The 23,851-nt window shown below is 43.4% G+C and overlaps 1 pseudogene; it reads left to right on the top strand.

Annotated features, from left to right (window-relative positions):
• Window positions 1-110: 110 nt before the first annotated feature.
• Window positions 111-19,380, top strand: LOC121537251 (annotated as a pseudogene).
• The last annotated feature ends 4,471 nt before the right edge of the window (window positions 19,381-23,851 follow it).

Below are 23,851 nucleotides of genomic sequence, written 5' to 3'. Positions count from 1 at the left end.
ACTACTACACTTGATACTGAGCCACAATTTTAAAGAAGTAACCTGAATCACACACTCAAACATGAACACATTTTTGATCAGCTGATGCAGATTTTTACCAATGAGCAATAATGGCTAAGAAACATCTTGATACAATAGAAGGTAAGCTATTTTCTCTCAAAGGAATGATTGTTATCGTCCTGTTGCCTATGACAAGAGACCATAACAGGGGGAGGAGCCATATCTGCCTGTATGAATAACTGAGCAACAAGTTAGTATAAGGCTGTGTATACAAGAAGAAAAGTTAACAAATCCTGTGATCCATAGTTTATTTTATAGTTTTCATTTATAGTCATCTTTAGGTTGCCTTGTGTGCTGTTTTTTAAAACACGTAAAGGATTGTGAGAGATTCTGCTTTGAGTAGCAATGGGAAAGTTCTGTCACCGAAAATGTGTTGTGTCCCTAGCCCCTTACATATGTGGTTTCCCGAATTGGCTGGTTGAGTTTCCCAGTACTGGTTAACTTTGGGTGACACACCAAACATACAGTACAGTATAAATACAGCCTTGATGTGAATACAAGGGGTGAAGATACAGGCATGATAGTGCTAAGGATTGTTTTACATTTCTGTTTTACATGCAATACAAAATAAGTGGAATATGGATCAACTACATTCAACTGAAGAAATAATCATTTCAAATGTACCAAATGTTAGATTGTTTTGAACAAATCCTACCCAATACATATGCATGTCTTAAAGTGAACTAAAATGTCAGAATATGTCTGAAGCAATAGTGAGACCAATTCCCAATTTCATATGTGGCTTTTAGCAAATAAAATTGACTGGAAAATATACAGTTGAAGTCGGAAGTTTACATACACTTAGGTTGGAGTCATTAAAACTCGTTTTTCAACCACTCCACACATTTCTTGTTAGCAAACTATAGTTTTGGCAAGTCGGTTAGGACATCTACTTTGTGCATGACACAAGTAATTTTTCCAACAATTGTTTACAGACAGATTATTTCACTTATAATTCACTGTATCACAATTCCAGTGGGTCAGAAGTTTACATACACTAAGTTGACTGTGCCTTTAAACAGGTTGGAAAATTCCAGAAAATGATGTCATGGCTTTAGAAGCTTCTGATAGGCTAATTGAAATCATTTGAGTCAATTGGAAGTGTACCTGTGGATGTATTTCAAGGCCTACCTTCAAACTCAGTGCCTCTTTGCTTGACATCATGGGGATCAAAGGAAATCATCAAATAAAAATTGTAGACCTCCACAAGTCTGGTTCATCCTTGGGATCAATTTAATTAATAAGTAAACAAAATCAAGACTTAAGACCACAGACACTTTCAAACACTTAATTCTGGGTTGTACAATCATTCTTGTAAAACCATGGCTTAAGACCTTTGCTTCATACAGTTACACATATGCTTCTACTAATACACGGATCACTCTCAAACAACGTTCTGCTTTCCCCATATTGCAAGGTTTAAAACAAAACAAACATGATAACTTTCTCGATATTGGAAGGCATTGTTTTAATTTTAGTCTACCCTAACAATGTTACTCTATATTTTTATTACCAATTTCTGTTGGATATTCACTTTCCGCTTCACACTTATTAAATGTCTATTATTTTAAGATTCATATGTAATGCTTTGGAGTGATCAATATGTATTAACTCGGCTGGCACTGTCTATCAGTCCCCTGTAGATGGCATGGTGCTCTGTCCATTATAAGTCTCTACCTAGCAAGTTAAACGGTTGAGTAGGTGAATACAGAAAATCATTGGTTCTATTTAACAGGGTATGGGGTTTATTTCTAAATGTATTAACAGGGTGGAGGAAATCTCATAAACGTTTATAAATCAAATCAACTCAAATTTTGTTGGCCACATGCGCCGAATACAACAGGTGCAGACATTACAGTGAAATGCTTACTTACAGCCCTTAACCAACAGTGCATTTATTTTTTAACAAAAAAGTACAAATAAAACAACAAGAAAAAAATGTTGAGAAAAAAAGAGCAGAAGTAAAATAAAATAACAGTAGGGAGGCTATATATACAGGGGGGTACCGGTGCAGAGTCAATGTGCGGGGGCACCGGCTAGTTGAGGTAGTTGAAGTAATATGTACATGTGGGTAGAGTTAAAGTGACTATGCATAAATAATTAACAGAGTAGCAGCAGCGTAAAAGGATGGGGTGGGGGGGCAGTGCAAATAGTCTGGGTAGCCATGATTAGCTGTTCAGGAGTTTTATGGCTTGGGGGTAGAAGCTGTTGAGAAGTCTTTTGGACCTAGACTTGGCACTCCGGTACCGCTTGCCGTGCGGTAGCAGAGAGAACAGTCTATGACTAGGGTGGCTGGAGACTTTGACAATTTTGAGGGCCTTCCTCTGACACCGCCTGGTATAGAGGTCCTGGATGGCAGGAAGCTTGGCCCCAGTGATGTACTGGGCCGTACGCACTACCCTCTGTAGTGCCTTGCGGTCGGAGGCCAAGCAGTTGACATACCAGGCGGTGATGCAACCAGTCAGGATGCTCTCGATGGTGCAGCTGTAGAGTTTTTTGAGGATCTGAGGACCCATGCCAAATCTTTTCAGTCTCCTGAGGGGGAATAGGCTTTGTCGTGCCCTCTTCACGACTGTCTTGGTGTGTTTGGACCATGATAGTTCGTTGGTGATGTGGACACCAAGGAACTTGAAGCTCTCAACCTGTTCCACTACAGCCCCGTCGATGGGAATGGGGGCGTGCTCAGTCCTCTTTTTTTTCCTGTAGTCCACAATCATCTCCTTTGTCTTGGTCACGTTGAGGGAGAGGTTGTTATCCTGGCACCAAACGGCCAGGTCTCTGACCTCCTCCCTATAGGCTGTCTCATCGTTTTCGGTGATCAGGCCTACCACTGTTGTGTCGTCTGCAAACTTAATGATGGTGTTGGAGTCGTGCCTGGCCATGCAGTCATGGGTGAACAGGGAGTACAGGAGGGGACTGAGTACGCACCCCTGAGGGGCCCCCGTGTTGAGGATCAGTGTGGCAGATGTGTTGTTACCTACCCTTACCACCTGGGGGCGGCCAATCAGGAAGTCCAGGATCCAGTTGCAGAGGGAGGTGTTTAGTCCCAGGATCCTTAGCTTAGTGATGAGCTTTGAGGGCACTATGGTGTTGAATGCTGAGCTGTAGTCAATGAATATCATTCTCACGTAGGTGTTCCTCTTGTCCAGGTGGGAAAGGGCAGTGTGGAGTGCAATAGAGATTGCATCATCTGTGGATCTGTTGGGGCGGTATGCAAATTGGAGTGGGTCTAGGGTTTCTGGGATAATGCTGTTGATGTGAGCCATGACCAGCCTTTCAAAGCACTTCATGGCTACAGACGTCAGTGCTACGGGTCGGTAGTCATTTAGGCAGGTTATCTTAGAGTCCTTGGGCACGGGGACTATGGTGGTCGGCTTGAAACATGTTGGTATTACAGACTCAGTCAGGGACATGTTGAAAATGTCAGTGAAGACACTTGCCAGTTGGTCAGCACATGCTCGGAGTACACGTCCTGGTAATCCGTCTGGCCCTGCGGCCTTGTGAATGTTGACCTGCTTAAAAGTCTTACTCACATCGGCTACGGAGAGCGTGATCACATAGTCATCCGGAACAGCTGGTGCTCTCATGCATGCTTCAGTGTTGCTTGCCTCGAGCGAGCATAGAAGTGGTTTAGCTCGTCTGGAAGTCTTGTGTCACTGGGCAGCTCGCGGCTGTGCTTCCCTTTGTAGTCTGTAATAGTTTTCAAGCCCTGCCACATCCGACGAGCGTCAGAGCCAGTGTAGTACGATTCAATCTTAGTCCTGTATTGACTCTTTGCCTGTTTGATGGTTCGTCGGAGGGCATAAGCGGGATTTCTTATAAGCGTCCGGGTTAGAGTCCCGCTCCTTGAAACCGGCAGCTCTACCCTTTAGCTCAGTGCGGATGTTTCCTGTAATCCATGGCTTCTGGTTGGGGTATGTACGTACGGTCACTGTGGGGACGACATCATCGATGCACTTATTGATGAAGCCAGTGACTGATGTGGTGTACTCCTCAATGCTATCTGAAGAATCCCGAACATGTTCCAGTCTGTGCTAGCAAAACAGTCCTGTAGCTTAGCATCTGCGTCATCTGACCACTTTTTTATTAATCGAGTCACTGGTGCTTCCTGCTTTAGTTTTTGCTTATAAGCAGGAATCAGGAGGATAGAGTTATGGTCAGATTTGCCAAATGGAGGGCGAGAGAGAGCTTTGTATGCGTCTCTGTGTGTGGAGTAAAGGTGGTCTAGAGTTTTTTTTCCTCTGGTTGCACATTTAACATGCTGGTAGAAATTAGGTAGAACGGATTTTAGTTTCCCTGCATTAAAGTCCCCGGCCACTAGGAGTGCTGCATCTGGATGAGCGTTTTCCTGTTGATTTATGGCCTTATACAGCTCATTCAGTGCAATCTTAATGCCAGCATTGGTTTGTCGTGGTAAATAGACAGCTATGAAAAATATAGATGAAAACTCTCTTGGTAAATAGTGTGGTCTACAGATACTCTACCTCAGGCGAGCAAAACCTCGAGACTTCCTTAGTATTTGATTTTGTGCACCAGCTGTTGTTTACAAATATACACAGACCGCCACCCCTTGTCTTACCGGAGTCAGCCGTTCTATCCTGCCGATGTAGTGTATAGCCCGCTAGCTGTATGTTATCCATGTCGTCGTTCAGCCACGACTCGGTGAAACATAAGATATTACACTTTTTAATGTCCCATTGGTAGGATAACCGTAATCTTAGGTCATCCAATTTGTTCTCCAATGATTGAAGATTGGCTAATAGGATTGATGGGAGCGGCAGTTTACTCGCTCGCCGTCGGATCCTTACAAGGCACCCCGACCTACGTCCATGATATCTCCGTCTCTTCCTCATGCGAATGACGGGGATTTGGGCCTTGTCGGGTGTCTGTAGGATATCCTTCGCGGCCGCCTCGTATTATGTTACTTTATCTCTAGTAACCCATTATACATTTGCGTTGCCCCACAAATTCCTCCTCTACACCAGTGTTCTACTCATACAGAGGTTTAAATATTCACTCATGTTCTATTTAACAGCATATTCGGAAATAGTCCTCTCTTCTTTCATATCTTCATATTCACTTTTCCCTATATACGTAACTACACTTTGGTATTCACATCCACACCACTCCAGGTGCATCCTATGCACCATATGTATCTTCAATGGTTCCCTAGCCTCCGAGAGACTATGTTACAGTGGTCCCAGACCACATAGAAAATTCCCAGAAATGCCTATAGACCGCTACTTCCTATATATTCAAAACAACAATAACACTCGTGCTATTATTAGTTGTCCCAGACTACGATGGCGGTGGTGGACGGAACCCCTAGACAACGTTGTTGATTTTTTTAAAACTCAGCTCACACAGAACTGGTTGGGGTATCCATTCAATCATCTTTCTCACTGGAGCTAGTCCCCTGACAGCTCTCATTCACTCTCTACTTAATAGCTAAATTTCAATCTCTTATTATCACATTTCAAATCAGCTTATTATCCAAATTTCATTCCTTTAAATCAGCTTATTATCAAATTTCAATCTCTTAATATTCACATTTCAATTAGCTTAATATCCAAATTTCAATATCTTATTATCCAAATTCCAATCAGTTTATTATCCAAATTTCAATCAGCTTAATATGTCATATCTCACAATCACACACTATTCCCAAACACACTCAGTAATCTCACTTATTACTCCATGTGCATCCTCAACGATTCTCCTGTCGTTACTTCCTATGGACCATATGAATCTTCACTATACATATAGAATATAATCTTGTGCTATAATCAGTGGCTGCAGCCCACATAGATAATTATCTTATAATTGCCTACAGACAGCTGTCAGCAGGGCATGGTACCGTTACTTGCCCTTGCTCTAGTCTTCTCTCTAAGACTAGCTCTAGCCTTCTTCCACGTCATATGTACAGTACCAGTCAAAAGTTTGGACACACCTACTCATTCCAGGGTTTTTCTTTATTTTGACTATTTTCTACACTGTAGAATAATAGTGAAGACATCAAAACTATGAAATAACACATATGGAATCATGTAGTAACCAACAAAATGTTAAACAAATCAAAATATATTTTATATTTGAGATTCTTCAAATAGCCACCCTTTGCCTTGATGACAGCTTTGCACACTTTTGACATTCTCTCAACCAGCTTCACCTGGAATGCTTTTCCAACAGTCTTGAAGGAGTTCCCACATACAGTGGGGAAAAAAGTATTTAGTCAGCCACCAATTGTGCATGTTCTCCCACTTAAAAAGATGAGAGAGGCCTGTAATTTTCACCATAGGTACACGTCAACTATGACAGACAAAATGAGGGAAAAAAATCCAGAAAATCACATTGTAGGATTTTTAATGAATTTATTTGCAAATTATGGTGGAAAATAAGTATTTGGTCAATAACAAAAGTTTCTCAATACTTTGTTATATACCCTTTGTTGGCAATGACACAGGTCAAACGTTTTCTGTAAGTCTTCACAAGGTTTTCACACACTGTTGCTGGTATTTTGGCTCATTCCTCCATGCAGATCTCCTCTAGAGCAGTGATGTTTTGGGGCTGTCGCTGGGCAACACGGACTTTCAACTCCCTCCAAAGATTGTCTATGGGGTTGAGATCTGGAGCCTGGCTAGGGTACTCCAGGACCTTGAAATGCATCTTACGAAGCCACTCCTTCGTTGCCCGGGCGGTGTGTTTGGGATCATTGTCATGCTGAAAGACCCAGCCACGTTTCATCTTCAATGCCCTTGCTGATGGAAGGAGGTTTTCACTCAAAATCTCACGATACATGTCCCCATTCATTCTTTCCTTTACACGGATCAGTCGTCCTGGTCCCTTTGCAGAAAAAACAGCCCCAAAGCATGATGTTTCCACCCCCATGCTTCACAGTAGGTATGGTGTTCTTTGGATGCAACTCAGAATTCTTTGTCCTCCAAACACGACGAGTTGAGTTTTTACCAAAAAGTTATATTTTGGTTTCATCTGACCATATGACATTCTCCCAATCCTCTTCTGGATCATCCAAATGCACTCTAGCAAACTTCAGACGGGCCTGGACATGTACTGGCTTAAGCAGGGGGACACGTCTGGCACTGCAGGATTTGAGTCCCTGGCTGCGTAGTGTGTTACTGATGGTAGGCTTTGTTACGTTGGTCCCAGCTCTCTGCAGGTCATTCACTAGGTCCCCCCGTGTGGTTCCTGGATTTTTGCTCACCGTTCTTGTGATCATTTTGACCCCACGGGGTGAGATCTTGCGTGGAGCCCCAGATCGAGGGAGATTATCAGTGGTCTTGTATGTCTTCCATTTCCTAATAATTGCTCCCACAGTTGATTTCTTCAAACCAAGCTGCTTACCTATTGCAGAGTCAGTCTTCCCAGCCTGGTGCAGGTCTACAATTTTTGGTCTTGGCCATAGTGGAGTTTGGCGTGTGACTGTTTGAGGTTGTGGACAGGTGTCTTTTATACTGATAACAAGTTCAAACAGGTGCCATTAATACAGGTAACGAGTGGAGGACAGAGGAGCCTCTTAAAGAAGAAGTTACAGGTCTGTGAGAGCCAGAAATCTTGCTTGTTTGTAGGTGACCAAATACTTATTTTCCACCATAATTTGCAAATAAATTCATTAAAAATCCTACAATGTGATTTTCTGGAAAACAAATGATATTCCCACTAAGCCCAAACCAGATGGGATGGCGTATCACTACAGAATGCTGTGGTAGCCATGCTGGTTAAGTGTGCCTTGAATTCTAAATAAAGCTCAGACAGTGTTACCAGCAAAGCACCACCACACCATAACACCTCCTCCTCCATTTCCAACGGTCTAACATCTATTGCTCGTGTTTCTTGGCCCAATTAGTTCTTCTTATTTGTGTCCTTTAGTAGTGGTTTCTTTGCAGCAATTTGACCATGAAGGCCTGATTCTCACAGTCCCCTCTGAACAGTTGATGTTGAGATGTGTCTGTGACTTGAACTCTGTGAAGCATTTATTTGGGCTGCAATTTCTGAGGCTGGTAACGCTAATTAACTTATTCTCTGCAGCAGAGGTAACTCTGAAATGTTCCGTATTGACTGACCTTCATGTCTTAAAGTAATGATGGACTGTTGTTTCTCTTTGCTTATTTGAGCTGTTCTTGCCATAATATGGACTTGGTCTTTTACCAAATAGGGCTATCTTCTGTATACCCCCCTACCTTGTCACAACACAACTGATTGGCTCAAATGCATTAAGAAGGAAAGATATGCCACAAATTAACTTTTAAAAAGGCACACCTGTTAATTGAAATGCGTTCCAGGTGACTACCTCATGAAGCTGGTTGAGAGAATACCAAGAGTGTGCAAAGCTGTCATCAAGGCAAAGGGTTGCTATTTGAATAATTTGTTTAACACTTTTTTGGTTACTACATGATTCCATGTGTTATTTCATAGTTTTGATGTCTTCACTATTATTCTACAGTGTAGAAAATAGTCAAAATAAAGAAAAACCCTGGAATGAGTACGTGAGTCCAAACTTTTGACTTTACAGTCGCCATAGTCTACAGTATCTATACTCTCTACAGTTTCTATAGTCTCGCGTATCTATAGTCTCAGTGTCTATAGTGTCAGTAGTTTATATAATCATAAATGCTTTGGTCTCTATAGGCTCTATAGTCTTGCCGCTTCCCATACATATAGAATAACACCTTGTGCTATTATTTAAGACTAGTGGTACCCTCCTTCTACATCTTTATGTTTAGTTTTATTGGTTTTATATTTTTATTTAATTTTTCTACAAATTCATTTAAATTGACTAATTGAAATCAGTTGCCGTCCCTCTATTGTTCGCGGATGATGTGTCTCCTCCTGGGCAGCTCACAGTAAGGGTCTGGGCGGGTCCTCGTCCTCTATTGGTCAGACGGGAATTACCCTCACGCTTCATAAAATGACCCACCGGTTTTCCTCACAGAACCCCACTGGAAAGCTCCGCAGGCAGAATCAATAATCTCATTCGTGACGCCAAATTGTCGTGGAAATTCTACACAGGGACACTCGAAGTCAATCTTAAATGAATAATTCTTTATTATCAGTGCGCTGGAGAGGTTCCAACCAACTCAATGCACCAAGTACACATGTCGATCAGGAGCTCTCTTCTTTGGGGCAGTCCCGTTATCCCTTATATACTGGTACAGACGCGTTACATAGGCATAGCTCATAGGGTTTGTTCCGGCATGTGTCTTGGCACTGTCTCTTATCTTAACTTAAAGAACATATTATGGGAGTTCTGACAGATGGTCCTAAGGAGGAGTCATGTCGCCCCCCCGTCATATCTTTACCAAGCACAGGCAGGAACCAAGGATTATTTATGACACTAAGAGAAGACGAACATTTTCACGGCTGTCTTTTCACAAGATCAACATTTCCGTCACACCTCCATTCTCTTTGTATTTACTGTTCACAGCCTATGGGTGTGGCCTTGCCACCTTTCCTCTGGTGGTGACACGAGTTATGGCGGGAGAGGACACCAGACACAACAGCTGTCCCTAGCAGGTGAGAACAAGGCTAGATTCTATTCAGAAAACTGACATCCTTTCCTCGCCCAGTTGAGGAACTGAAAAAAAACTCTTCACCTTGCTTGGTAGGTGTTTAATCTCTCTTCCTGTAGTGTCTTATCTCTTATTACTTTATGGATATAATAAGGAAGACTCCAAATACAAGGATGTGAACTTGAGTTACACATTTACTGAAGTAGCTAGTTAGCAATACAATAATAACGTGGCACAACACTACGCATGACCAAGGGCGCTCTGTCCTTAAAGGGGACATCAGTAATTAACAAAACATAACATTTTCTCCCTTCACTTTTACCAAACCACAACAACCCAACACATTTCACAGAACTTGTAGTCATTTTGCTTATTTGATTTGAACTTCTTAGTTCAAACAGTCTTAGTTTTATTTATTTTTTAATCTAAGTTTGTCTGTCTGGTGGACGGTGCCATCATTCTGGGTAGTGCCTTGGATTGTCTGGAGGCTCCTGCCACTCCACTGCCCTCTACAGCTGTGCCACTCCTAGGAGTTCTCTGTGCCTGTTCTCTCTCAGTTGTTGTGCTGTTTCCCATGGAATGCATTTGGTTAATGTGACACCACCACATCATGTCTGGGCTCACTTGAAACTGGTAAGACCTGGGTTCCATTTGTACGGTCCCTCTTGTCCATTTCCCTCCCCTTCAGCAGCGGAAGGTATTCTCGAGGTTAGACCACTGGGCCAATAACAAAAAGGTTGCTTGTTCGAATACCGGAGCCGACAAGGTGAAAAATCTGTCGCTGTGCCCTTGAGCAAGGCACTTAACCCTAATTACTCCATGGCCACTGTACAATGGTGACCCTGGCCGTGACCCCACTCTCAGCGGGTGTCTCAGGGGGAGTTGGGATATGCAATAAACACATTTCCATTACACACTTGTGTGTAACACGACAAATATAAGCACCCCCAAAATGATTATTATTCTGTAGTCTAGCACCATCACTTCCTATCCTGTTTGGAGATTGTGCTCACGGCCACCGGAGAGCATCTTTGCTTGTTTGTTCAGCACTTCATTACACCCGTTTGCTTCATGATGTCCAGCCATGTGTGGAGAGGCCGCCCGAACATCAGTGCTGCTGGGCTTTCATTTGTCGTGGCATGTGGGGTGTTTCAGTAGGAGGCCAGGAACTTGATCAGTTTTGTTTGCAAAGTCCCTTCGTTTCATTTTGCTGCGCATAGTCCTTGCTTTAGGGTTTGCAAAAAGCGTTCTGCCAGCCTATTGGTGGCAAGGTGGTACACAGCTGAGGTTGAGTGTTTGATTACGTTTACTGGCATGAATTGTGTAAACTTGTCACTTATGACAGCTTGCGCATTGTAGCTTACCAGTTGCAGAGGCAATCCGAAGCGTGCAAACGTTGTTCTGAGGCACTCTATAGTCTGAGCTGAGGTGGAGGAGTCAATGCAAAACACTTCTGGCCATTTGGAATGAGCATTAACTATGACCAGAAACATGTGCTTTTCAAAGGGGCCAGCGTAGTCCACAATAATTCTCTGCCATGGCTCTGTGGGCCATTCCCATGGGTGGACTTCGGCAGGAGCAGGCATGTGAAGGGTTTCCAAACATCCCCTACAGTTCTTTGCCATGTTTTCTATCTGTTGATCCAGACTGGGCCACCAGAAGTGGCTCCTCGCGAGCAGCTTCTATTTGACAATTCTAACATGCCCTTCATGTAGTTGCTGCAAAACCTGATGTTGGCATTACTGGGGTATCATGACTCTCATTCCCCACATCAGAGATCCTTGGTGCGTTGTAATTTCGTTTCTCCGCTGGAAATACTGTGCCAGCTACTTGCTGCCTGTAGCTGACCATCCTGACAGGATCTAGGTGTATACTTTTGACAAAGTCACATCTTTCCTTGTTTCCCATTTGATAACTGTGCTTGACTTGAGATAAAAGGTATGGAAAATGTCCACTGCATCCACACTCCTTCGTTTTTCTTTTGTAGAGAAGGGCAGTCTGGACAATCCATCTGCGTTTGTGTGGAGGGTCATCGGCTTAAACTCAATGTCATACATACGACCGGCAAGGAACAAGGCGTAAAGCTGTAACCCGGCAGCTGTTATGGCCGGAATGCCTTTCTTTGGACTGAAAATGGAAAGCAACAACTGGTGATCCATAACCAGCGAGAAACGCTTGACATACAGGTATGTGAGGAATTTCCTGACGCCCCACACCAGCACTTCTTTGTCAATTTGTGAGTAGTTATTCTCTGCATCATTCAATGTTCGTGACGCAAAGGCCACTGGCCTCTCTGAGCCATCTTTCAGTGTGTGTGAAAGGACACTTCACTGGCAGTTCGGGGTCGTAATGCATCAGGACATGATGCGATGAGCTGTTTTGCCTCAAGAAACACATTTTCACACTGTGCTGTCCACTGCCATTTCCTTTTCTTTCCAGGAGCTGATTGAGAGGTTGTACTGCTGAAAGGTTTAGGAGGAATCTTCTGCAGTAATTGATCAGTCCAGTGAAAGATCTCACTTGTGTCACATTTTCTACTGTTGTGGTGCCTGAACCACTGCATCAATTTTGTCCTGTGTTTTGGGCAATCCATTGCGGTTGATTTCATATCCACAGAAGACAATCTTGTCTTTGAAGAACTCATACTTCTGTAAGTTTGCATGTAGTCCGTACTCTTTCATTGTTCTCAGGACCTCTTCCAGGTTAGCCAGGTGCTCTTTGTCTGTGCGGCCTGTTATGATCATGTCATCCAGGATACACTGGGTTCCTGGGATTCCTTGACAGATCTGGTCAATAGTTCGTTGCCAAATGGCTGGGGATGATGCAATGCCAAAAAACCAGGCGGTTATACCTGTATAAATCTTTGTGTGTGTTTATCATCAGGTACGGTTTGGAGCTCTCTTCAACCGTTAGCTGCAGGTAAGCCTGTTTCAGTCGATTTTACTGACGTGTTTCCCACCAGCTAGTGCAGCAAATATGTCATCCAGACGGGGCAGGGGGTATTGGTCCCCATGCAACATTGAATTCACAGTGACCTTGAAGTCCCCACACTTTCAAACAGACCTGTCTTTCTTTACATTGGGAACAATGAGTGTGGCACATTTGCTTCTGTCCACTTTCGTCAGGATCCCTGTATTTTTTTTATTTCACCTTTATTTAACCAGGTAAGCCAGTTGAGAACAAGTTCTCATTTACAACTGCGACCTGGCCAAGATAAAGCTATCCTGCAAGCGATAGATTTTCGCTTCCACCTTTGGTCTCAGGGACTATGGAACGGATCTGGCTTTGCAGAATTTTGGGGTTGCATTATCTCTCAGTGCGAGTTCGGCTGTTAAGCCTTTTAGTGTTCCCATCTGATCACTAAAAACTGTGTCGTATTTCTTCAGCAAGTGTTCCAGTGTTTGGTCTGTGCCTTTCTCTTTAAGCTGGGACGTGTGAAGCTTTTTCAAGTCACACCAGTTAAGCTTTATTTTGGACAGCCATTCCCTGCCAAATAATGGGGGACAAGTTCCAGGCACAACATACAGCCGTAACTGCTGTGTTTGCTCCCCATAACTCACTCTGACCTGCAACGCCCCCATTGATCTCAATCTCAGTCCTGAGTATGTCTTCAGCAACACATTTGTTTTCTTCAGCTTGATTGCCTTGATGTACTCGTTGTAGACAGTCGTGGAAATGATAGACACTGCATTTTGAGGGGTATGCTTTCAATTTCTGGTGTCACCCATTATGCTACTGCTGGGAGAAGTCACTGTGTTTAACTCCATTGTACCATGAATTGTTCTGCTAGTGCACAGACCGTTTCATTTTCTCAGTTTTCCTGTATTTTGACTGTATTTTGCTCTGCATGCTCTTTTAATGTGCCCCTTCTATTGCATTTGTGACAAATTTTGTTTCTGAAACTGCAGTCCTCTGCTTTGTGGCACCTCTGGCACCCCTGTCGCATTTTTCGGCCACACGGGGGCGCTGTCGGCTGCGTGAAAACTTGTGCAGGAACATTCTGAAAGGAGGTCAGTATTTATTTTGCTTTGCAACTCAATTGCATCTTTGGTCGCGATTTCCATAGCTACAGTGAGATCTGTCTATGTGAGCAAACATTTCTGAATGTGTTCATGTTTCAGTCCACAAACAAATCTAGCCCTTAATGTGTCATTTCAGTTTTTCTCTAAACTGGCAATGCCCGGACAGTTTCTTCAACCCTGCTACATACGTACTACAAACCTTTGGGTAAAAAAAACTATTCTCCTTGCTTGGTAGGTGTTTAATCTCTATTCCTGTAGTGTCTTAGCTCTTATTACTTTATGGATATAATAAGGAAGTAGCTAGTTGGCAATACAATAATAATGTGGCGCATCACTGCGCATGACCAAGGGTGCTTGGTCCGTAAGGGGATATCAGTAATTAACAGAACATAACAATTCCTATATTATTATCAGTTCTCTTTCAATTATTCGTTTCAATATCTCACTGTTTGATTCACCGAATCTCTAAGTAGCTCAAAGAACCAATCATACACCTCTGATGAGGGAGCCCTGCAGTGAGATATCTCACTCACTCATAATATCAGAACCGGGGTTACGAAAGTAACCTTAAGTTAACAAGAAATGTAAGGGAGAATCTTATCTAAATGGAATCAAGCCCCTGCACTTCACACTTCAACTGAATCTCGACACTCATGACTAACTGTCACAAGAGACTAACTTCAACCTGACAGCAGAGATGCTAACTATCTGTCCTGTCCTCTGTATTCCAGATCTCTCTCCAGTACAATGACATTGGTGCGTGGAAACGTGTTTGGTGGCACTCTGATCAACATCATCATGGCTGCACACTGCATTATGTACTAAACACATCAACTCAAGCCATTCAACACTTTGGTGGCCTTACTTTGGTATCATAACATAAACACAACATTGTTCGCACATGTAATAGCCCTCAATAAAATTTGGTGTCAGTAGATGTTTGACTATTCAGTAGCTTAGCTGTGGTTGGTTACACTTGCACCCTATCCATCAAGAAAACATTAGCTCAGTTTAAATGAATGAATGAATAGAATGACCAATAACCTCCTAATGTGTGCTCTACTCTGTCAATATGCAGCAGTAGCAGGACCTACAGAGTGGAGTTGGGCAAGCACAACCTGAAAGAGACTGAGGAGGCCTCTGTGCCTATGGGCACCTCCAAGATCATCGTCCACGAGAGCTGGAACCCCATCCTCAGCCGGTAAAGTAACTGCTTCCCATTGGGAATTGGGCGAGCGACTTAATGCACACTGCGTTTTGTACATTTGCCCACTGACAAAGACATGATCAGTCTATAATGCTAATGGTAGGTTTATTTGAACAGTGAGAGACAGAATAACAACAAATAAAAACCAATGTCAAAAATGTTATAAATTGATTTGCATTTTAAATGAGGGAAATAAGTATTTGACCCCCCCTCAATCAGAATGATTTCTGGCTCCCAGGTGTCTTTTATACAGGTAACGAGCTGAGAATAGGAGCACACTCTTAAAGGGAGTGCTCCTAATCTCAGCTTGTTACCTGTATTAAAGACACCTGTCCACAGAAGCAATCAATCAATCAGATTCCAAACTCTCCACCATGGCCAAGACCAAAGAGCTCTCCAAGGATGTCAGGGACAAGATTGTAGAGCTACACAAGGCTGGAATGGGCTACAAGACCATCGCCAAGCAGCTTGGTGAGAAGGTGACAACAGTTGGTGCGATTATTCGGAAGAAACACAAAAGACCTGTCAATCTCCATCTGCCTGGGGCTCCATGCAAGATCTCACCTCGTGGAGTTGCAATGATCATGAGAACGGTGAGGAATCAGCCCAGAACTACACAGGAGGATCTTGTCAATGATCTCAAGGCAGCTGGGACCATAGTCAACAAGAAAACATTTGGTAACACACTACGCCGTGAAGGACTGAAATCCTGCAGCGCCCGCAAGGTTCCCCTGCTCAAGAAAGCACATATACAGGCCCGTCTGAAGTTTGCCAATGAACATCTGAATGATTCAGAGGAGAACTGGGTGAAAGTGTTGTGGTCAGATGAGACCAAAATCGAGCTCTTTGCCATCAACTTAACTCGCCGTGTTTGGAGGAGGAGGAATGCTGCCTATGACCCCAAGAACACCATCCCCACTGTCAAACATGGAGGTGGAAACATTATGCTTTGGGAGTGTTTTTCTACTAAGGGGACAGGACAACTTCACCGCATCAAAGGGACGATAGACGGGCCATGTACCGTCAAATCTTGGGTGAGAACCTCCTTCCCTCAGCCAGGGCATTGAAAATTGGTTGTGGATGGGTATTCCAGCATGACAATGACCCAAAACACACGGCCAAGGCAACAAAGGAGTGGCTCAAGAAGAAGCACATTAAGGTCTTGGAGTGGCCTAGCCAGTCTCCAGACCTTAATCCCATAGAAAATCTGTGGAGGGAGCTGAAGGTTCGAGTTGCCAAACGTCAGCCTCGAAACCTGAGATGTGTGCAAACCTGGTGGCCAACTACAAGAAACGTCTGACCTCTGTGATTGCCAAGGGTTTTGCCACCAAGTACTAAGTCATGTTTTGCAGAGGGGTCAAATACTTATTTCCCTCATTAAAATGCAAATCAATTTATAATTTTTTTTACATGCATTTTTCTGGATTTTTTTGTTGTTATTCTGTCTCTCACTGTTCAAATAAACCTACCATTAAAATGATAGACTGATCATGTCTTTGTCAGTGGGCAAACGTACAAAATCAGCAGGGATCAAATACTTTTTTCCCTCACTGTATGACCATGTGAATATCTCACTATGAAGAAACAACAGTAATTCCAACCAAATACCAGCAGCAGTAGTTAGGTCACTGCACCAGTAAATACCAACAGTAACAATACAATCACAGCTAGCACACTAAATTACCAGACTTACTAAAGCTACTGTTAATTTTGGAAGGAGATAGCTGTCAGACTATACATCTTTATGTGTGTATTGGTAGCTCATTGGGGGTTCTCCCTGTTTGTCTTATGCAGTAATGACGTTGCCCTGATCAAGTTGGAGACCCTGTTACCTTCACTGACTCCATCATGGCTGCCTGTCTTCCCGAGGCTGGCTTCACCCTGCCCCACAACGAGCCCTGCTATGTCACCGGTCTGGGACATCTCTACAGTGTGTCTGAACCTTCCTAATTTTGTCTATTATTTTCCTGTGTGGAAACCTGGTTACAGTGGGGGAAAAAAGTATTTAGTCAGCCACCAATTGTGCAAGTTCTCCCACATAAAAAGATGAGAGAGGCCTGTAATTTTCATCATAGGTACACGTCAACTATGACAGACAAATTGAGAAAAAAAATCCAGAAAATCACATTGTAGGATTTTTAATGAATTTATTTGCAAATTATGGTGGAAAATAAGTATTTGCTCACCTACAAACAAGCAAGATTTCTGGCTCTCACAGACCTGTAACTTCTTCTTTAAGAGGCTCCTCTGTCCTCCACTCGTTACCTGTATTAATGGCACCTGTTTGAACTTATCAGTATAAAAGACACCTGTCCACAACCTCAAACAGTCACACTCCAAACTCCACTATGGCCAAGACCAAAGAGCTGTCAAAGGACACCAGAAACAAAATTGTAGACCTGCACCAGGCTGGGAAGACTGAATCTGCAATAGGTAAGCAGCTTGGTTTGAAGAAATCAATTGTGGGAGCAATTATTAGGAAATGGAAGACATACAAGACCACTGACAATCTCCCTCGATTTGGGGCTCCACGCAAGATCTCACCCCGTGGGGTCAAAATGATCACAAGAACGGTGAGCAAAAATCCAGGAACCACACGGGGGGACCTAGTGAATGACCTGCAGAGAGCTGGGACCAAAGTAACAAAGCCTACCATCAGTAACACACTATGCAGCCAGGGACTCAAATCCTGCAGTGCCAGATGTGTCCCCCTGCTTAAGCCAGTACATGTCCAGGCCCGTCTGAAGTTTCCTAGAGTGCATTTGGATGATCCAGAAGAGGATTGGGAGAATGTAATACGGTCAGATGAAACCAAAATAGAACTTTTTGGTAAAAACTCAACTCGTCGTGTTTGGAGGACAAAGAATGCTGAGTTGCATCCAAAGAACACCATACCTACTGTGAAGCATGGGGGTGGAAACATCATGCTTTGGGGCTGTTTTTCTGCAAAGGGACCAGGACGACTGATCCGTGTAAAGGAAAGAATGAATGGGGCCATGTATCGTGAGATTTTGAGTGAAAACCTCCTTCCATCAGCAAGGGCATTGAAGATGAAACGTGGCTGGGTCTTTCAGCATGATAATGATCCCAAACACACCGCCCGGGCAACGAAGGAGTGGCTTCGTAAGAAGCATTTCAAGGTCCTGGAGTGGCCTAGCCAGTCTCCAGATCTCAACCCCATAGAAAATCTTTGGAGGGAGTTAAAAGTCTGTGTTGCCCAGCGACAGCCCCAAAACATCAATGCTCTAGAGGAGATCTGCATGGAGGAATGGGCCAAAATACCAGCAACAGTGTGTGAAAACCTTGTGAAGACTTACAGAAAACGTTTGACCTGTGTCATTGCCAACAAAGGGTATATAACAAAGTATTGAGAAACTTTTGTTATTGACCAAATACTTATTTTCCACCATAATTTGCAAATAAATTCATTAAAAATCCTACAATGTGATTTTCTGGATTTTTTTCTTCTAATTTTGTCTGTCATAGTTGACGTGTACCTATGATGAAAATTACAGGCTTCTCTCAACTTTTTAAGTGGGAGAACTTGCACAATTGGTGGCTGACTAAATACTTTTTCCCCCCACTGTATATGTTTCCCTGCCCAACCCTGTGGGCATTATGGTTCAGAAACCCTTACCAGGGTATGGGTCAATTCCATATCAATTCAGGAAGTACACTGAAATTCCAATTCCACATTTTCCTAATTGAAACACATTGAAGAAAATCGAAATGGAACTGACCCGAGCCCTGGCTCTTAGCTGAGCTTTTGTGATTCTGTTGTGATCCTCAGATGGAGGCCCCATCACTGACATCCTGCAGCAGGTCCTCGTGCCTGTCATTGACCATGCAAGCTATACACAGCCTAACTGGTGGAGGGCCCTGACCACTGACATGTTGGTCTGTGCTGGAGGAGGTGGCGTCGTAACAACCCTGTGTTCACCTTGAAAAAATGTTATGTCAAAAACATTAGAAAATAATTATAAATAAACATTTAACTGATGGAATATGCTGTTTTTAAGGGAATGGGGTTTGGGGGTAATTGTTTAAATTAAATAATTCAAGTGAAGCCAATAATAAGGCCTCAATTCTACATTCAAAAGTAGCCCAACAACATTGAAACTTACCATATCTCAGTCCAATACCTTGAGTCATCTTGCACCTTGATTTCACCTAATGTAACTTTTCCATGATGACCCAGGGTGACTCTGGTGGCCTCCTGAACTGCCAGAACGCCGATGGCTCCTGGATTGGTCATGGTGTGCTGAGCGTCTGCTCTGGTCAGGGTTGTAACGTCTCACAGAAACACAGCATCTTCACCAAAGTCATATCCCATATCGGCTGGATCAACACTGTAAGTGACCCCAGCTCCTTTTCACTGTGAACACACTTTATACTGTATGTCAAAAACATGTCAATAGGCAATATATTATAGTGCAAATGTCGATAACCAAATGAGAAAGCAACATGGAATAAATAAATGACCTGACCACACATCATTGGTGTGTCACTTGTGATACACCATCCGTTTTTTTAATGTTCTCCACAGAACATGGTCAAAAACTGAAGAGATAAGTGGACTGAGATACCAATCAACAAAACTAACAAAGTTACAACATGCAGAGTCATTATCATTGTACAAGATTTCTGAAAAAACTCAAATCTATTGTGTTTGATGGCGCCGACCGAGATGGCGGCCTCGCGACTAACTCTTAGAAAACTTTGCGGTATTTTTTTTTTTTTATGTATTTTTTTTTACAGTATTAGCTCAGGAAATGTTTTGTGTCATTACATACAGCAGGGAAGAACTATTGGATATCAGAGCGGCGGTAACAGAACTACCAGCATTGTGACCAGTAATACGACTTCCCCGAAGCAGATCCTTTGTGCACTCTCCCCAGAGCAATTGAACTGATTCCAGAGGCCAACCCAAAACATCGCCGGCGGAGGAGAGGCACTCGAGGCGTCCTGCTGGTTCGACTTAGGAGGCACGCACACCACCCACCGCTTCAGAGTATTTTACTCGCTAATGTTCAGTCTTTGGATAACAAAGTTGATGAGCTCAGGGCAAGGATTTCTTTCCAGAGAGACATCAGGGCCTGTAACATACTGTGTTTCACGGAAACATGGCTCTCTCGGGATACTCTGTTGAAATCGGTCCAGCCAGAGGGATTCTCAGTTCATCGTGCAGACAGAAATAAATATCTCTCCGGGAAGCAGAAGGGCGGAGATGTGTGTTTCATGATTAACGACTCATGGTGTAATTGTATTAACACACAGGAACTCAAGTCCTTTTGTTCACCCAACCTAGAATACCTCACAATCAAATGCCGATTATTATCTCCCAAGAGAATTTTCCTCCATTATAGCCACGGCTGTTTATATCCCCCCTCAAGCCGATACCACGATGACCCTCAAAGAACTTCACTGGCCTTTATGCAAACTGGAAACCACATATCCTGAGGCTGCATTTATTGTAGCTGGGGATTTTAACAAAGCAAATTTGAGGACTAGGCTGCTGAAGTTCTATCAACATATCGACTGTAATACTCGCGCTGCTAAAACACTCGACCACTGTTAATCAAACTTCCAGGATGCTTACAAGGCCACCCCCTGTCCTTCTTTCGGCAAATCTGACCATGACTCCATTTTGCTTCTCCCTTCCTATAGGCAGAAACTCAAACAGGAAGTACCCGTTCTAAGGACTATCCAATGCTGGTCTGACCAATTGGAATCCACGCTTCAGGATTGTTTTGATCACACTACGTTCCGGGTAGCTTGCGAAAATAATTTAGACGAATACACTGATATGGTAACTGAGTTTATCAGGAAGTGTATAGGAGATGTCGTACCCACTGTGACTATTAAAACCTAGCCTAACCAGAAACCGTTGCTAGATGGCAGCATTCGCACAAACCAATGCCTTTAACCATGGCAAGTTGACCCAGGAATATGGCAGAATACAAACAGTGTAGTTATTCACTCCGCAAGGCAATCAAACAAGCAAAAACGTCAGTATAGAGACAAAGTGGAGTCGCAATTCAACGGCTCAGGCACAAGACATATGTGGCAGGGTCTACAGCCAATCACGGACTACAAAAGGAAAACCAGCCACGTCGCCGAGACCGACGTCTTGCTTCCGGACAAGCTAAACACCTTCTTCGTCTGCTTTGAGGATAACACAGTGCCACGGACATGGCCTGCTACCAAGGACTGTGGGCTCTCCTTCTCCGTGGCCGACGTGAGTAAAACATTTAAACATGTTAACCCTCGCAAGGCTGCCGGCCCAGACGGCATCCCTAGCTGTGTCCTCAGAGCATGCGCAGACCAGCTGGCTAGTGTGTTTACGGGCATATTCAATCTCTCCCTATCCCAGTCTGCTGTTCCCACATGCTTCAAGATGGCCACCATTGTTCCTGTACCCAAGAAAGCAAAGGTAACTGAAGTAAACTACTATCGCCCCGTAGCACTCACCTCTGTCATCATGAAGTGCTTTGAGAGACTAGTCAAGGATCATATCACCTCTACCTTACCTGCCACCCTAGACCCACTTCAATTTGCTTACCGCCCCAATAGATCCACAGACGATGCAATCGCCATCACTCTGCACACTGCCCTATCCCATCTGGACAAGAGGAATACCTATGTATGAATACTGTTAATTGACTATAGCTCAGCATTCAACACCATAGTACCCTCCAAGCTCATCATTAAGCTCGAGGCCCTGGGTCTGAATCCCGCCCTGTGCAATTGGGTCCTGGACTTCATGACGGGCCGCCCCCAGGTGGTGAAGGTAGGAAACAACACCTCCACTTCGCTGATCCTCAACACTGGGGCCCCACAAGTGTGCGTGCTCAGCCCACTCCTGTACTCCCTGTTCACCCATGACTGCGTGGCCAAGCACGCCTCCAACTCAATCATCATGTTTGCAGACGACACACCAGTAGTAGGCTTGATTACCAACAATGACGACACAGCCTACAGGGAGGTGGTGAGGGCTCTGGGAGTGTGGTGCCAGGAAAGATAACCTCTCACTCAACGTCAACAAAACAAAGGATATGATCGTGGACTTCAGAAAACAGCAGAGGGTGCACCCCCTATCCACATCGACGGGACCACAATGGAGAAGGTGGAAAGCTTCAAGTTCCTTGGCGTACACATCACTGACAAACTGAAATGGACCACCCACACAGACAGCGTGGTGAAGAAGGCGCAACAGCGCCTCTTCAACCTCATGAGGCTTAAGAAATTTGGCTTGGCACCTAAAACCCTCACAAACTTTTACAGATGCACAATTGAGAGCATCCTGTTGGGCTGTATCACCGCCTGGTACGCCAACTGCACCGCCCGCAACCGCAAGGCTCTCCAGAGGGTGGTGCGGTCTGCCCAACGCATTACTGGGGGCAAGCTACCCGCCCTCCAGGACACCTACAGCACCCAATGTCACAGGAAGGCCAAAAAGATAATCAAGGACATCAACCACCCGAGCCACTGCCTGTTCACCCCGCTATCATCCAGAAGGTGAGGTCAGTACAGGTGCATCAAAGCTGGGACCGAGAGACCGAAAAACTGCTTATATCTCAAGGCCATCAGACTGTTAAACAGCCATCACCAGCACATTAGAGGCTACTGCCTATAGACATAGACTAGAAATCACTGGCCACTTTAAGAAATGGAACACTGGCCACTGTAATAATGTTTACATATCTTGCATTACTCATCTCATATGTATATACTGTATTCTATACTATTCTACTGTATCTTAGTCCATGCCGCTCTGACATCACTCGTCCATATATGTATATATTCTTAATTCATTCCTTACTTAGATGTGTGTATTGGATGTATGTTGTGAAATTGTTAGATATTACTTGTTAGATATTTCTGAACTGTCAAAAGCATTTCGCTACACCCGCTATAACATCTGCTAAACACATGTACATGACCAATAAAATGTGGTTTTATTTTATTTGTCATTTCAGATACTGTGTCGGTCATGTCAGCTCGAAAGGCATGTTAAATTATATTGATACCACATTTTGAATGTACGCAGTAGTAATGGTTTACAATGTTGTTCAAAAGTTATAGGGAAGTAATGTGTCACTTACGGTCTTTTGTTTTACATTTTCTCAATGAATGTGATTAAATATTAAAGGGATGCCAATAGGGCCATGAGTACACTACCTGATCAAGAAATACTATGGTCCCTAATTATCAAATGTGTATTGAAAAGTTTACAGTACTCTACCACTAGAGGGAAGCAAGGTAAAATCTGTACATGTAAAAGCCAAACAGAAATCCTTATCTTGAGTTAAAGGCTCTCAGACACCAAAGTAATTCTGTTAACAGCGTTTAAGTACAGTAATGACTAACACAGGGTTTTATGGAACTTTTTAAAAGCCAGCGCTTTGAAAATTAGTGTCTTTCTCACAGAGAATGACCTTGAGAACACAACAAAGATTCAACACTGACAAGAGAAGAAGCCAACATTCTCATGCTTTGTTTCCTCTTCATCCAGCTTTACAGTAACCAAGAAAAGGTGAAGAGTATAGTGGAAAAGTACAGATATCCCCTAGCCTGGTCCACAATCTGTTTGTGCCGTCTTGTCAACTGGAAAGACAGCACAACTGGCAAGACCGCACAAAAAGATCTGGGACCAGGCTAGATACAGTGCCTTCAGAAAGTATTCATACCCCTTGACTTACTCCACATGTTGTTGTGTTACAGCCTGAATTCAAAATGGATGAAATATAATTTTTTCTCTCACTCATCTACACACAATACACCATAATGACAAAGTGAAACATGTTTTAAGAAATGTTTGCAAATGTATTCAAAATGAAATACATAAATATTTCATTTATATAAGTAATCACATCCCTGAGTCAATACTTTGTAGAAGCACCTTTGGCAGCGATTACAGCTGTGAGTTTTCCTGGGTAAGTCTAAGAGCTTTCAACACCTGGATTGTGCAACATTTGCACATTATTATTTTCAGAATTCTTCAAGTTCTGTCAAATTGGTTGTTGATCATTGCT

This window comes from Coregonus clupeaformis, chromosome 24, assembly GCF_020615455.1.
Source record: "Coregonus clupeaformis isolate EN_2021a chromosome 24, ASM2061545v1, whole genome shotgun sequence".
Taxonomy (NCBI): Eukaryota; Metazoa; Chordata; class Actinopteri; order Salmoniformes; family Salmonidae; genus Coregonus; species Coregonus clupeaformis.
The sequence above is the reverse complement of the archived record's forward strand: the minus strand, read 5'-3'. Positions and strand labels throughout refer to the sequence as shown.